This window comes from Phacochoerus africanus, chromosome 13, assembly GCF_016906955.1.
Source record: "Phacochoerus africanus isolate WHEZ1 chromosome 13, ROS_Pafr_v1, whole genome shotgun sequence".
In the NCBI taxonomy this organism is placed as follows: Eukaryota; Metazoa; Chordata; class Mammalia; order Artiodactyla; family Suidae; genus Phacochoerus; species Phacochoerus africanus.
Genome location: NC_062556.1, coordinates 17,759,623 through 17,770,853, shown reverse-complemented (window position 1 = coordinate 17,770,853; position 11,231 = coordinate 17,759,623). Strand labels below are relative to the sequence as shown.

General features: G+C 33.7%; 1 long non-coding RNA gene across 1 annotated transcript in view; it reads right to left on the bottom strand.

Annotated features, from left to right (window-relative positions):
* Positions 1-2,597: 2,597 nt before the first annotated feature.
* The window catches only part of LOC125113583 (uncharacterized), a 28,842-nt gene continuing 20,208 nt past the window's right edge, over positions 2,598-11,231 (bottom strand). Inside the window, exons 4-5 of the long non-coding RNA XR_007131500.1 lie at positions 6,687-6,781; positions 2,598-3,297 (exon numbers count right to left, since the gene is read on the bottom strand). This is a non-coding gene — a long non-coding RNA (uncharacterized LOC125113583). The remainder of the gene's footprint in view (positions 3,298-6,686; positions 6,782-11,231) is intronic.

The following is an 11,231-nucleotide window of genomic DNA, read 5'->3' as shown; positions in this document are numbered from 1 at the left end:
TTTTACTAAGAATAAATGAGTGGGATATATTACGGTGGGTAAAACAATTACAGGCAAAAAACTCCTCGGCTAAAATGCTAACAGAATAAGTCAGAAATACGGCAGGAATTCCAAGGATGGAGGAGTCAAAGACAACTGTGGTTCGTTTGGGTAAATGACAAATGTGAACATGTTCATTGTCTCTTGGAGCTTTTACTAGCTAAACCAAACAAGTGAAAAACAATTTCAGAGCCATCAAAGCACAAGTCATAAACACCTGATCATCACACATATACCTATTAGCCAATCATTTAAACATTTTATGTTCTAAATGGTCTCAGATGGAGGTTCTAATCATGAGTCAGATTCTTAAAAATACTCATTTCTATCTACAAAGGTCATATAGGCTGAGGCACATACAACTGTTCTCTCAAAGTATGGAATAAAGTTTAATCTGTAGATTAAGGTAGAGCCTAAACAGCCATAAGATCTGGTTCCTATAAACTTTGATTCTTAAGCTGTGATTCCCCCTCTTGTATATTTGATCACAGCCATCCAGATCTTCTTGCTGCTCTTTTAGGTAAACACCAAAAACATTTCAGCCTCAAGGGCTTTGTAGTTGGGAGTTCCTCTGCTTGAAAGGCTCTTTTCCCAGATACCCAATGGTTTGCTCCCTTACTTTTAGGTCTTTATTCAGATGTCATCCCTGGGAGGCATTTTCTGACTACGTTATATAGAAACATACCTTTAACCCATCCCTCCCACCTCCCTCACTTTTTCTTCATAAACTTACCACCATTTGACATACCACATAAAGTACCTATTCATTTTTTGTCTATTCTACTATCCATGCTTTGCTCCTAAGATTGCAAGCTCCATGAGGGCTGGAATTTATCTGCTTTGTCCACTGCTGACCCTCAGGGACTATATAATAGAATAAATTGTAATAGAATAAATCTGTACCCCTCTCTATACATAAGTGCTTCAAATCTGTTTTTAACATTCCTTATTAAACATTAGCTGGAAAGGTTTTATGGAAACACAAATTAATATAAAAATCTTCACAGACAACGCTAAGATGTACAAATTCTCTCAAGAAATAATATAATTAAACTTCTTCCACTGTAAATCAACAATAGAAAAATAAAAATCTTAAAAAAATAATAAAATTTTCAAATGACCCCCCCCCAAAAAACCCCAACTTTCTCGACGTCCATGGGACAACATTCTACTTTACTGCTTCATACTAAAATAGTATTTTTAACTGATCACATGGAAACTTAAAAAAATTTTTTTGTGTGTGTCTTTTGTCTTTTTAGGGCCACATCTACGGCATTTGAGGTTCCCAGGCTGTCTAACAGGAGCTACAGCTGCCAGCCTACGCCACAGCCACAGCAATGCCAGAACCGAGCTGCATCTGTGGTCTACACCACAGTTCATGGCAATGCCAGATCCTTAACCCACTGAGCAAGGCCAGGGATCGAACCTGCAACCTCATGGTTCCTAGTCGGATTCATTCCTGCTGCACCACAGCAGGAACTTCTAAAAAAATCACCTTATAGTTTACTATCATATGCATTAAAGTCTAAAGAGAAAAATTTTTTTAGTGGTACTGTAAGAATTTATATCCCTGAAAACGTTACCTTCATAAATATAAGCATTCCCAAAGATTATAAAATAATGAGATGTGGAAATAAACTCTGGAAAGATTTTAAAAGTTTTACCACTTTCTAAAGATATTCTTTAATAGAATAATCCATGATAAACTTAAATTATAAAATAAAGATATATGGAATAGCTTTAATAACAGGTTAATCATATTGAGGAACATTTAGTGTAAAAGTGGCTTAAAAATTTTTTTCTCAGCAAATTTCTCAAGCAAAATCTAACCCTACAGCATAAGGTAAATATAAACAATAACAAGATTCTCTAGGAAGTTTACATTTTTTTCAAAACACCAAAGTCCAATCATAAGAAATAACAAATATCAGATTATTCAAAGTCCCACAGAATTAAGGGGGACCTGCATTCATTAATATGCTAATCTAAATGTGTTATTCATGAAGTTTTCCATGAATCCTATGCATTAATAATCAAGAAATAGACCCAAATAGAAATTACAAATGTTGAATTTAATTTCAGTATAATAAAGACAAAAAACAGCAACTAACTTGTCACTCTGCATAGTAATTTTAATATAAAAGGTTTAAACTTATTTATTTTGCCAACATTTCTTACTTGTATGTAGCCTAAAAAATAGACATCAGAAATCTGTGGGATATATTTTATAAATAAACAAGGTAAGAACATAAATTTTTAAACTCTGGTGGAGAAATTAATTCTCCATTAAAGGGGTTCAAGCTATTAGTAATAAAACAGAAATTATAAGGAATCCCTTCATAAGATGTAAGAAAATACAGAATTTTAGCTGGAAATGTACTGATGATGGTCTCTCATTTCTTCTCCCAGATATGCAAATAATACATCTCAGTACTTACTAGAGCCAAATCTATCTCAAAAGCATTAACATTTCTCCTTTTTGCTAATACTCAATGAGACACAACACTTAGAATAAAACTTTTTCCATGAATAAGGGATAGTAATATCCACCTGTAAAAGGAAAAAAAATGATTTAGAATATTAACTTCTAAACAAATAAATATATTAACTTAGAGAGAGAGATCATAGTTTATTCAAATATAATCTTCTTAATCCAGTATGGCTAACCTGGACACATATCAATAATGATACTTGATGGCTAATTCTGTAACAATTAAAAGGATACATGATTGAAGGAAAAAAATCTTTACTGTTAAATATGGTATTTAATTCTGTAACAATTAAAAGGATACATGATTGAAGGAAAAAAATCTTTACTGTTAAATATGGTATTTAGTCTACGACCAAAATTTCAAATCTACTTTCACATATAAATATACGTGATCTTAAGAGATCTACATAGTATACAAATTGAATTGTTCAACTATAAAAATATCCCTCTGGCTATGTCCTGAATACTTGCCTGTAGTCCTCTGAGTTAGCGCCAAACTCAATCCATATTCCAAGTAAGAGATTTAAGATGCTCAATACTGGAATTACCTGGCATCAATTTAAACCTGAATGAAAAGATTAGCAATTTTTTCCAAAGAAGGTGGAAAAAATGAAAACTTAATATGTAAAATAAATGGCCATATTAAGATTCACATTAAAGAGGGAGTTCCCTGGTGGCCTAGAGGTTAGGACTTGGTGCTTTCATGGCTGTGGCCTAGGTTCAATCCCTGGACTGGGAAGTGAGATCCTACATCAGGCCGCTCCATGCTGTGGCAAGAAAAAAAAAGACTGACATTATTAAACGTGTAAGTTTTATTTTACTGTTTGCTCTCTGTGTTTCAAAATTACACAAAAATGGAAGCATATTAACTCTAACAAAATTTTAAGTCCTGCTGAGTTACCTAGATGTGTGTTTCATTAGGTATTGATAGGTTATTTCCTCTTATTAGAGACTGGAAAGATGCTACATACTATTAGAATAAATTTCAATGCAACTGTTTTCTACATTTTCTTACTCTCTCAATATTTCAATTTTTTTCTAATTCATTCTCAGAGATTAAAACAAGAAAAGTTTTTATTTAGCCTCAAATAATCCTTTTTCACATCTGCAGCAACTAAATATAAAGATTTGCTTAGTAAATACAAAATGGAGGTTTTCTGTCATTTAAAAGACAGATTAGACTAAATATAATTTTCTAAAATATGGCTTCAAATATATTAAGGAAAATAAAAAAAATAGAAATCTAATTCTTAGGTTGTTCTGGAAAGTGCTGGACTAACTTTTTAATTCATTTATTTAATACTTCTAAGTATCCATGTATTACTTCCTGAAATATTTTTGGTGGAACCAAATATTATCATATATTTGTTACAGTCTTTCATGAAATAGTTGAGATGAAATAAAAAACAGGTTAAAAGGTTGATGAAAAAGCACCAAGGCAATATTATTTCCATGTAAAAGCTGCCATTTAATTCTAGCCAATATGGTATGTTACTTTGTTATTTTGGGAAAAAAAATTTGCTGGAAAAAAGATTTGGAGTTCCCGTCATGGCTCAGTGGTTAACAAATCCGACTAGGAACCATGAGGTTGCGGGTTCGGTCCCTGCCCTTGCTCAGTGGGTCAAGGATCGGCGTTGCTGTGAGCTGTGGTGTAGGTTGCAGACGCGGCTCAGATCCCTTGCTGCTGTGGCTCTGGCGTAGGCCAGTGGCTACAGCTCCGATTAGACCCCTAGCCTGGGAACCTCCATATGCCATGGGAGTGGCCCTAGAAAAGGCAAAAAGACAAAAAAAAAATTATTCTTAAAATTGATAACCTTGTCTTTTTTTACCTTGAAATTAGAATTTAAACAGAAGATCAAATACAACTCCTTAAATTACATCTGAAATACTTTTTTAGGTTTCCAAAATAGACAATTATAAGTGAAATAATATTTTAAGAATTGCTTATACTTTGTGAATTTTCTGCTTGGTGACAAGTGAAAGGGGTGAGATACTCCTTGCAAGAAATAAGACCAGGAGTATGATATACTATACAAACACATTCTTCTTATCCTGAATGTCAATTTTTTGTTTTCTTTTTTTTTAATTATTATTATTTTTTTGCCACAGGTTGCAGTAGCTTGATGTGGGATCTCAGTTCCCAGACCAGGGATCGAACCTGAGATGCAGTGGTGAAAGTGCCAAATCTTATCCACCAGACAACTCCCCATAAAGTTTTTCTTTATCTTTGGCAGTGGGTGGCATGCAGAAGTTCCCAGGTCAGGAATCAACCCAAGCCACAGTAGTGCTAATGCAGAATCCTGAACTGCTAGGCCACCAGGGAACTCCAATTTCTAGTCTTATGACTTAAAAAAAAAAAAACACCAGCAAATAAGGAATAGAAGGTAAAGAAAACATTTTCCTTCCAACTTGAATTAAACATTTTTTACTGTTTTCATCTATAAAATTAACAACTACCACAATAATTTTTTGTCTTAAAGTTGAATATTAGATATAAAAAAAGCAAACAGGCCTTCATATTTTTGACTTTATTTTCAAACAAAATTCTGTGGCTAAGGATTTAAAAATAACATTTTAAAAAAACAAGAAAAAAATCCCGAACATGATTGTATAAAGTCGGAAGACATAGGGTCAAGATCCTAATCTGCATTTGTGTCAAGTTACTTAATTTGAGTTTCTGTTTCCTGAGTTATTCAATGAATAGACTGGATATTTTGTAAGGTCTTTCCTACCTTTAAAGTTACAGTTAAATCCTTTTTGAGACATAGGATTTCAGGGATTTAATTCACGTTTTGATATTTCCCCTTCCCTTATAAGAGAGTATTTAGAAATATTACTAAAAATTGTCTTCTAAGTCCTGTTCAAAATGTATATTTTACAATGTGTATTTAGGAGTTCCCATCGTGGCTCAGCGTAAATGAATCTGACTAGCATCCATGAGGACACAAGTTCGATCCCTGGCCTCTCTCAGTGGGTTAAGGATCCAGTGTGGCCATCAGCTGTGGTGCAGGTCACAGATATGGCTCAGATCTGGTGTTGCTGTGGCTGTGGCCATGGCCAGCAGCTACAGCTCCAATTTGACCCCTACCCTGGGAACCTCCATATGTCGTGGGTGCAGCCCTAAAAAGACAAAACAAAAAAACCAAAAAAACCAAAAAAACAAAAAAACACACCATACACACACACACATATATATTTATGTATGAGGTGAGCAAATATCTTATAGTAATATCATTTTACTAGAGAAACAAAGGGAAAACTAAAATGTCTGTTCTATCTGAAGTAAAAATTGAATATACAGACCGATTATCAACGTGCATTAAAATAACTTAACTGGTACCGTATGAGCTCTTTCAATAAAATTTTAATGGCATTCAACACAATCGTTAAATTGCAATTATACTACTTTAATAAACACATTTAAAAATACTAACTTATTTTTATAGAATCACTAAAAACAACAAGATTATTGACAATACTGAGAATTACTTATCAAAACTGAAAAAAAACTGCAATATTAAAATATATTAGAATATGACTGTAGAGTATGGCCAACCTTACTTCAGCAGCACAGTTAATACTGGAGATAATTTTAGAATCTTAACGCCAATATTTACGTGCTGCTAAGGCACTGCTGACATTGCTATCATAAGAGCTATGAATAAAAAGAAATATATTTTCTTTAGAAGATCAGATCCTTGTATTTTTGAGGCAGCACAATATGGCCTGCACCTTTTCAAAATCCACAAACCATTATGTGCTGCTACTTTACTCCAAGGTTTTATTTTTTTAACACACCTTACCACCTAAAGATACGAAAAAAAATTTTCTTTTAGAAAAAGGATAAATACATTAAAAAACCCATGTTTAAAGATTCTAACATTGACATGTATGCATAATTAGTTATTTCTTGGAAGCTTTTGAGTAGCATAATAAAACTTATTTGTACACTGAAAATTTAAGAATGCTTACTATGTATGAAGCACATTGCTATAGATTAGGAACACAAAGATGTATGAGGAAAATAAATGCATTTTTCGGTGTCTCTTAAGCCAAAACAGTTAAATATTTTAATCAAACTTTTGAATGTATTAAATATATGAAATTATTTTTCCTTTTATAAACAAAAGGTGAAAGAAGAAAATTTGATCATTACCTTGGTAAAAAGCATAATTTACTTTTTCATGAATGAATAGCATTTCATATCTTGCAGTACACTGTTCAAAAGACATCTTCATCAAGTAGGTAAGACTTCATGTCAAGGGAAAAATAAAAAATGACATATAAGAGCTAAGTTTCAATAAACTTAAGCTAGCAAGATGCAAATATACTTTTCAAGGAAAAAATTAGAAGTCACATGAAATATTTTAATACTAAATCACATAAAAATGTAGTGAAGATCTAAAACAAACCAATTTTTCTTAATTTGTTTAAAAATCCAAATATTATTTTACCCCCAGTATTTACCTATTAGAATAGTTATTCTGTTAGAGTTGAACATTGTTTTATATAAGAAGTAATTCTAAAATATGAATTCTCGGAAAAATGAATCAATTTTGTACCCAGAGATGAGAAATAAAATAGGAGCCCTGTGGCTCTGAATCTTTCTATCCTCTTCTTATCCCCACTCTTCACCAGGTAATGAAATATACTCCTAAACAGTTTCCACATACTCAAGTGAGGAATGAAATTCTCTGAGACCAGAAAACTGCTACCACTCTAGCTCAAGCTTTGACAACCTCTTTCGGTCCAGTTTTTTAATCACTAAAATGGCTATGCTAAAGCTACACTACCTCTATTACGGAATAAGTGGATGTGCACTGCAACTTGCCCCTCCCTTCTAATATCTAATTGTTTATACAAAGCATGACTGTCATATATTCCACATTAATTTTTTGTGACTATTTTCCTATTAAAATATATGTAGCTAGTTGTCTATTTGAGCAATGAGTTTCACTTATTACTCTATTATTGTCTCAAGTTTTAGCACAATTTTTAATGTGCAAAATAAATATTTGCAATGACTTGAGAAATACACATTATTTGTATTTATCAATTACATTAAGGAATTGTCCTTTGTGCTACTCTCATAGTAACCATAGTACGCAGCCTCTGAATTCTACCTGCCTAAATCCATGACACTCGGATGCGTTGTCCTGCATTGGGAAATCATCTGGCTTCTGAATTCCAGCTGGAAGTTCCCAAATTAACTTAGGACTCTGCTGGCTTTCTGATCAATTTCACATGGTGGCCTCTTAATGCTCTTCATAGTTAATGCCTCCCAAACCAGGCATGACCTATCTGTTAATAAAACAGTTGGGAGTTCTATAATTTAAAAATGTGTTCCTTGGTCATATACCTGATATTTGCTACTCAAAGATTTTTATTTTCAAAAAGTTTTCTAAAATTAACTGCTACTGCCCGTAATACTGATCACCCTCTTTTTTAGACAAGGAAAAAGCCTAAGATATTACTGCATTAGTGTAGGATTTTGACATCAGGATTCTAAATACAGCACATAGCATAGTGTCAACATTTAGTTAGCTTTAAATAGATAACTGCTTCAGAGTTTCAGAGACCCGCTGACTCAATTGTGTGTATATACTATATTTTATCTATCCACTAATCTATAGATATTTGTTTTATTTGATCTTTTGGTTATTATGATTAACACTGCTATGAATATGGAATATAAATATCTAATTAAATCCTTATTTCTATTGTTTTGGTTATATACCACAGTATATATCACTGGATCATATAGTAATTCTAAGTTTTTTATGACCTGCCATACTGTCTTCCATAGTAGCTGTACCATTTTACACTTTCATCAGCAGTGCACAAAAGATCCAATTTTTCCACATTCTTGCTAACGTTTTTTTTTAATAATGGCCATGTTAATATGAGTGAAGTAGTATTTTATTGTGGTTTTCATTTTCATTTCCCTAATGACTAGTGATCTTGAGCATCTCTTCTTGTATTTATTAGTTATTTTTACATCTTCTCCAGGGAAATGTCTATTCAAGTCTTCTGCTCATTTTTAAACCGAGTTTTCTTTTTTGGTTGTTGTCATAGTTCTTGATCTATTCTGGATCTTAATCCCTTATTAGATATATGACTTGTAAATATTTTCTATTTTGTAAATTGTTTTTTCACTCTGTTGATAGTGTCCTTTGATACAAAAGTTTTAAATTTTGACAAAGTCCAGTTTATTTTTTTGTTGTATCCAACTTTTCTTTTGGATATCCACTTTACCCAAAACTATTTACTGAGAACACTACTCCTTTCCAAGTTAATAGTCTTGGCATATTTGTTGAAAATCATTTCAACATACATGCAAGGGTTTATTTCTGGGCCTGCAGTTTCTTCCATTTGGTCTGTATGTCTTTATGTCAGTATCATGCTTCTTGATGACCACAGTTTTATATTAAGTTTTAAAATCAAGAGTTGTAATAGGAGTTCCTGCTGTGGCGCAAGAGGACTTGTGGTGTCTCTGGAGCCCTGGGACACAGGTTCGATCCTTTAGGTCGCAATTATGGCTTGGGCTTGATCCCTGGCTTGGGAACCCCATATGCTGCGGGGCAGCCAAAAAAGAAAAATAATTGTGAGATGTTCAACACTGTTCTTTTTCAGCACTGTTTTGGCTATCTGATGTCATTTGGGACTCCATATGAATTTTAAGATATATTTCCTCTTTGTGCAAAGAAAGTCACTGAGATTTTGATAGGGATTGCACTGGGTCTATAGATCATTTTGGGTGGCATTTCCACCTTAACAATATTAAGACTCTCAGCACATGAATATGGGATATCTTTCCATTTATTTGTGCTTTCTTTCTTTTAGCAATGTTATGTAGTTTGCAGTATGCAAGTCTTTCACCATCATGGTTAATTTTACTGCTAAGTATTTTATTTTTTTGATGCTACTGTAAATGGTAAAAAAATTTTTTTGGCTGCACCTATAGCAAGTGGAGGTTCTCAGATCAGGGATGGAACCCATGCCACAGCAGCGGCCTGAGCCACAGCAGTGACAACGCCAGATCTTTAACCCATTGAGCCACTAGGAGACTCCTGGAATTATTATTATTTTTTTGTGTGTGTGTCTTTTTGCTATTTCTTTGGGCCGCTCCTGCGGCATATGGAGGTTCCCAGGCTAGGGGCTGAATCGGAGCTGTAGCCACCGGCCTATGCCAGAGCCACAGCAATGTGGGATCCCAGCCGCGTCTGCAACCTACACCACAGCTCACGGCAACGCCGGATCGTTAACCCACTGAGCAAGGGCAGGGACCGAACCCGCAACCTCATGGTTCCTAGTCGGGTTCGTTAACCACTGCGCCACGACGGGAACTCCTGGAATTATTTCTTAATTTCCTTTCTGGATTATTCATTGTTAGGGTAAGACATGCAACTCATTTTTGAGTGCTTATTTTGTATCCTACAACTATGCTGATTTCGCTTATTTAATTGCAAGAGGCTTTGTGTGTGTAAAATCAAGGTTTTTCTACACATAAAATCACATCACCTATGAACAGAAATAATTTTACTTTATAAATCTTTCAGACTTAAAATTGATTTATAGCTGTCTAGCAATCTTGGTCCATTCATTCTTTCATTCTTCTAGAAGTACATCAGAGAAGTGTTTCTTCCCGTTCTCCAAACTTGTAGTATCTCTCCTTTCATCCTTTTACTGAGAAAACGAAAGCTAACAGAAGAGAATTCCTGCCAATTTCCACCACACATATCCACACATATCTATACACTGTGCCCCTATAACTCCTTCTTTGTATGATAGATGAACAATTACTGTTGGGAAGACCGAACTCTTTCCTTGTATATTAGATTTTATCCCCTCTTGCTTACTTAAGGATATTCCTATAGCGTTCTCCCTTCTATCTTTAATATTTTTTTCTTTACTGAATCATTCCTATCAGCAAATATGTTCTAATTTCTCTCACCTTAATTTCATCTCTTAAACACTATTACCTTACCTGATAATATTGCAATTTTATCACTGATATTTTAATAAACACCCTCAGAGAAAGGTTTTTTTCCTACTTTTGTTTTTTAAAACAATTTTTAAATTACAGTTGATTTACAATGCTTTTTTCTATTTTTAACTCAGATAATTAAAAATCACTGCTTCCTATTTGAAAGCCTGACAAATTTAAAATATTAGAAAACATTTATTTCCACACACCAGAAAAATATGGAAATTCTTGATTTAATGTATTACCTGAAAGATTCTAAGGGCAGCAATTCCAGCCAGATAGAAAAGGTACATCTCTCTTTATCTATGTTCACCAACAACAATAATCGTTCAGGCTGGTAAGCTTTGATTTTTCCTTTACATTATAATGATCTTCAAAGCCAAAGTAGGTTTTATGTTACACTTTCAAGAAGTGGCTATTTTATTTATTTTGGCCATGCCTATGACACACAGAAGTCCCCAGGCCAGGGATTTAACCCGCACCACAGCAGTGACAACACTGGATCCTTAACCCACTGAGCCACCGGGGAACTCCACAAAGTGGTTATTTCAAAGTCAAAATTTCTTTTAATCTATAGACAGTTTCTATCGTCACATGATAGAGATATTCAGATGCTAATACATGTCACAAAAACATTCCTGCTATTTTGTTGTTTACATATATCCTTATGTGTCACTAAATTACTTTTTAAAAGAATACTTAACTTTTAATCTA